Genomic DNA, 5,458 nt, shown 5'->3' with positions numbered 1-5,458 from the left:
CGCCCTCGCTGGGCCCGGGCCTTGGCGCGCTCTGGCCGGACCCCGTCCAGCTCCGGGCGGATTTGCCCAGGAGGAAAACTCCGTGCAGGAATGGCTGTGGGGAATCGCCCGGGTAATTGCTACTAATTGAACTTCCCCTTGTGGATATGGGTCCTCCTGAAGGTCCACGGGTGACCCAGGGAGCGTCCTCGTGCCGCCATTAGTTCTCCAAGCCTCTGCAGTCCAGGGAGCAGTGAGGTTGGCTGGCGCCGCAGGCGGGTCGCCACTCTCCTCTGCCTCAGTTTCCTCTCTGTAGAGGACTAGGTTTGGGAAGCACAGGACCTAATTCTGCCAGCAGAGGTCAGTTCCGCAAACCTCTAGGCCGGAAGCCCCCGGGGACCCCGCAGTAACCCACCGCTTGCCGACCTCTCCGAGGTCCCCATGTCTTCTCAGAAGTGTGTGGGGTGAGCAGGCCAACAGAGCCACACCAAGTTTGGGGGAGATTCTTTCCTTTAGATTCCTTTCCCTTCCTATGAAGCTGAATCACGCGTGAGTCCTGAGCTCCCTGCCAACTTCGATTCTACTGTTCTACATTCAGCGAGGGTTCCAAGTCCCCTATGGTGAATTGTACCCTTCATCAAGCCCCTCTCCCTCTGCCTGCCTCAGTTTCCTCATCTGCACAGGAGGGGCCTGCAGAAGCTCATTTCAGGAACCATACCTAGGAGTGCAGAACATTTGCCGGTGGCCAGTGTGAGTTCTGGGCTCCAGCCCACACCAAGGCTCTGTCCACCCAAACCACACAAGTAGGCCATGGGTGGCGTCCGTGGGGAAACCCCGAGTCGAGCCTTGCTTGGCTGTGCCAGTGTGTTTAGCCTCATTCGGGAGAATTGATGGTGGAGTACTGATGACCCAACCAAAGACAACTGTCCCTCTCCTCCCTGCTGGGCCCACTCCCGCCTGGCTCTCTTCTCCTTTGCATGCTAAGTCTGCTTTCTCACACTCTTCCTCCTCCCACAGGCCCCGGGAGTGCACCCCAGTGCCATCCTCTCCATCTTCTCCTGAGGCAAAGGCGTCTAGGTTTTCCCCTAAGGGTTTGCATCTCTGCCCTTGGGAATTGTGCGCCACTTGGGTGATGCCAGGTGTTTCACCTTCAGCCTGGTCACCTCCACCCCGTCCTTCTGGGAAGAGAAGCCAAATGTGATTTCTGTGTGGAGCAAAAGACTGAGGCTCAAGGATCAAAATCAGAGTCCTGCCTCTGACCCTGTGACCTAGACTGTGACACAGGGCCGCCCTTCTGTGGGCCCAGGGAACTCCACTCCAGGTCTCCAGGCTGTGGGACCTCAAGCACAGTGCATATTGCTCTACAACGTGCCGCAGGGACAATGCCCGGCTACCAGAGTTGTGTGCTCTCAGTGTGGTGTAGGTGGGACAATGTGGACTGGTCAGGATGTCATGCTCAAAGTTCACCCAGGAGAGGATCTGTGAGAGTAGTAGGGCAGCTTTTGTCACTACCATGAAATACCTGAGATAATTTGTTTATAAAGACTATTTTTTAAGTTTCAGTCCATGATGCATTGGCTCCATAGTTTGGGACCTGGTGGACATGCATGGTGGAGAAAAACCACTCACCTTATGGCCAAAAGAGCAAAGAGGAAGGGACTAGGCCTCCACAGCTGTCTTCATACCCATGTTCCCAGTGAACTAAGAACCTCCCACCAGCACTAACCTGTGGACAGAGGCTTTAACACTCGAGCCCTTGGGAGATATTCATGACCCTAACTACAGCAGAAGGGGAGGCTCAGTTCTTGGGTTCCTGAGCAACACTGAGGATCACTCCAGCCAGTGGAAATCCAGCGCTGTCCTGGCTTCCTGTCTAGGCCTTTGAGGGTAAATAATTCCCTTTATTTTTGAAGGATGGTATCGATCTTGGTCACATTAGTTACTTTTTTCTCATTGCTGAGACCTAGCACCAAAAGTTAAAGGGGAGGAAGGGATTTACTTGGCTCGCAGTTTATAGAGGGTTCCGGTCATAGTTGGCTGGCTCCAGGGCAGGGATGGCAGACAAGCCATCAAAGAGGAGAAACGACATGGTGCCCACAAAGTAGCAAAAGCAACAAGGGAAGCAGTTCATGGTGGCAGAAGGTAACAAAAGCAACAGGGGCCCTAACAGCATCTTTCTGCCCTTTATCCCATCCTAACCACTGGGGTTGGGGTAGTGGTTTAGCAATCACCCCAGCATCCCACATTCCACCTCTGACCACCTCTTACCATATGGCGCTTTCGGGGGGCTTCCAGACCCAAACCCTAACACTGTTAAATCTGGGTGATGGAGACAGGAAGCACATTTTTGTAACAAGAACACCAGGGCCAAATGGAATATAGACCCGCTGTGGGACCCTCGTGTGAAAAGTGGCCGAGACAGAGCCGTCAGCCCTGGCTTTCACGTCAGCTTTCCGTCGCTGCCTTCTGCCCGGTGTGCCTGGCTCTGAGCAAGTCTCCAGAGTCAAACTTGACCTGGACGCTTGAACATGGTCCCATTGACCTGGACGTGATGAAGAAAACAATTCACACCAGAAGAGTTTGAAACTGTCACCCACAGATGGGACCGTGGGCCCCATCTGCCCATCTGCCAGGCTGGCGCGAGGGCAAAGTCAGACGCAGTTGATGCGTGGCTTCATGTGGCTCCTCCAGAGGCCAGGAGCTGGCCCCGCCTCCTGTCAACTCACAGCACACCAGCTCGGTGAGGCCCTGACTCCTTTGGCATCACTGGGAATGCAGACCTTCCAGGAAAAGGGAACAGGATGGGTTTTCTTTCTCTTTCAGTACAAGAAAGGGCTTCATCTCTACCTTGGGGTCACTCGGAGTTGGGGTCATCTGGAGCTGGACCACACTCTTGCCCTTTACTGCATTGAGCACCAAGGTCTATTTGAGAAGATGGATTTCCTAGTGGTCCACATGGATCTGCCACCCCAAGAGCCGAGACCCTGGCATCCTGCATTTTTCCTGACATTTTAATTCCCATGCTGAGCCCAAGCCCGATTGGTACCATCCGCAGTTGCATGGTCTCCCAGGTCCCACGGTGCACGACTTCTCTCTGTGGGAAGGGGTTGTTCTCATCTCTTGAAAATCCCCTCCCACTTCCTGTGTGGATGGTGGGGTGAAAGACAAAGGTGAAGCTAGATGTTCTACAGGGTGAACCCCTGAATACAGTTCTATTTCTCATGGATAACAATCAAAGAGCACACAGCCCCTCGGATTCTGGATTCAGTTACAAGCTTCTGGGGGTGGCTGGAGTCACAGGAAGTTTGGACACTTGAAGAAAGCGTAAAGCTAACTGCAAATGTGCAGTGTGCCACAGGCTGTTCCGGTGGCCATGACACAGGGCCTCCTTCCAGTGGGTGTGCTGTGCCAGGACTGTCCTAGGGCAAAGGGATCATACATGACTGTGCAGGCACTGTCTCTGTCTCTGTCTCTGTCTCCACCCTTCCCTTCCCTTCTGGGCAGCCTCAGGAGACTGCCGCCTGGCCCAGCTGGGTCTCCAGGGCCCTGGGAGGAGGCCTTGCTCCTGGGCATGACAGCACCATCCGTGCATTTTCCTCTGCAGCCTACTCGTCACAGCAGCCGGGCCTGCACCTGCATCGTGAAATCCAGACGCCTAAGCATTCCATCCACTTGTTCAATACTCCTTTAAGAGAGAGAGGAAAAAAAAAAAAAAACAGTTGGCAAAACGAAACAAAAACAGCACCAACTATATTTTGTGGCTTTTTGGTTAGGGAGGAAAGCTTGGGGGGAGAAGGGCGTAATTTGCAGCCACATCACAAGTTCTTTTGAAGTTCCCCAAATAAGGAGAAGTAAGCTTAAGTCTTTATTTTTTTTCAAAAGCCCCATTTACATTATGATAAAATGCCTTCCTTGGGTAAGCATAAAGAAAGTCGTTAATCTATATAACTCTCCAAAGAATCAATACATTCTAAACTTTTGTAGGATTTGTTACACTCTGTTTTGTTACAGTAGGCCAGCTCTGCCGTCTAGGCACATGGCTGTCCTCCCTCCCTCCTCCCAGCTCCTCCAAGAATGAAAATAAAGTAAAGGTCTTTCATGGTAAACAAAACTAGCTGATTCTTCACAGAGAACCCCTCAATAGCTGGAGCAGAAAAAAAAGAAAAAACTTACAATAAATGGTGCTTTTTTCTCTCTCTCTCTCTCTCTCTCTGCTGGGTATAGTATTCAAGGATCAGGGCAGTATTCAAACAGAGGCCCCTTTTTTAAATTTTTTTTTTTTTGCTCAGCAAGAGAGTTTAGAAAAGAAGCGTGGGGTCCATTCATGGCGTCCCCCCCTTTACAATCACAGGGCTCTATGAAACCTATCTTCCATGCCTTGTCAGAGTGTTTCTGGGGACCAATTAGTGCTTTGTTGCCCGGCTTCTTTGCTGAATCTTTGAGCACCAAGAAAAAGCGCTCTCTCGAGTCTCGCCTTATTTTGACCATTTCAGTCATTACTCGGTGTAATAATTAATATGACAACTGGACGCTGCCGTTTGTATAGAAACACCTCGGCGCCGGGAGCGGGCTTGCCGTGGGTGGTAAGGAGCCCGACACCGGCCCCAGGAGCCACACACACAAAAAGGCATGAATGGCAACGGAGAAAGAGAAGGAATAAAGATAAAACAGTCGACACAGCGCAGAGGGACATAACACAGCTTCGAATGGGCAGAGGGGGAGGGGACAATGAGGCGAGGAGCAAGCTCCCTGCAGAGGGAAAGTTACTTGGAAACTCTTTTGTGAGCAGGACCCTGGACGGGAATGGCCACCTTACAGACCATCCCGATTCGGGCTGGGGTTGGGGACAGCAGCTCGTGGTGACCTTCAGGTCCCCCCCACCCCACCCAAGTCCTCCTGAAAGATGGCTCCAGCCCAGCCCGGCCCCTGCCTCTGCTGCCTTCAGTCTTTACAAACAGCTCTGACTTGACTTCGGTCTGGTCGCTGGAGTTGTTGGCCGAGCAGGCGCTGCCTCCGGGGTGACGCCAGGGCCACCGACTGGGTGCCCTGGCCTTTGGTGCCCTGGAAGGCCGGGGCTTCTGAGCCCAGGGCCCCCCACAGTCGCACGGCCAGGCCAGGCCCCGCAAGTGCTCGGGCTGCGACCGCTTGGCGACGCATAATAAATAATTAGAGGGTTTAAGCGCGTTAGCTGCAGCTCATGCTAATGAGCCAGACCGGGCTGGCGCTGACCCGAAGTGACAGTCTGCCCGGGAGGGGAGGCACGCTAGCTCGGTCCGATGGCTCCTTCTCCAAGTCAGGCGCCCAACCCCTTCCGTGCCCTTCGGGCGTCCTCTCCTGGGTGCTCCCCTTCAGCCGCGCACTCCTTGGGACCTTTCTGGGGTTCACAGGAAGGGCGCGTTGCGATATCCACCACCCCAGGGGCCTAGATCTGCCCTTCCCGAAAGTGCAGCTCTGACCGGCGGGCGCCCAGCACACTGGA

The sequence above is a fragment of the Fukomys damarensis genome, unplaced genomic scaffold, assembly GCF_012274545.1.
Source record: "Fukomys damarensis isolate Sample0158 unplaced genomic scaffold, DMR_v1.0_HiC HiC_scaffold_15, whole genome shotgun sequence".
NCBI classification, from domain to species: domain Eukaryota; kingdom Metazoa; phylum Chordata; class Mammalia; order Rodentia; family Bathyergidae; genus Fukomys; species Fukomys damarensis.
This window is presented reverse-complemented; position numbering follows the sequence as displayed.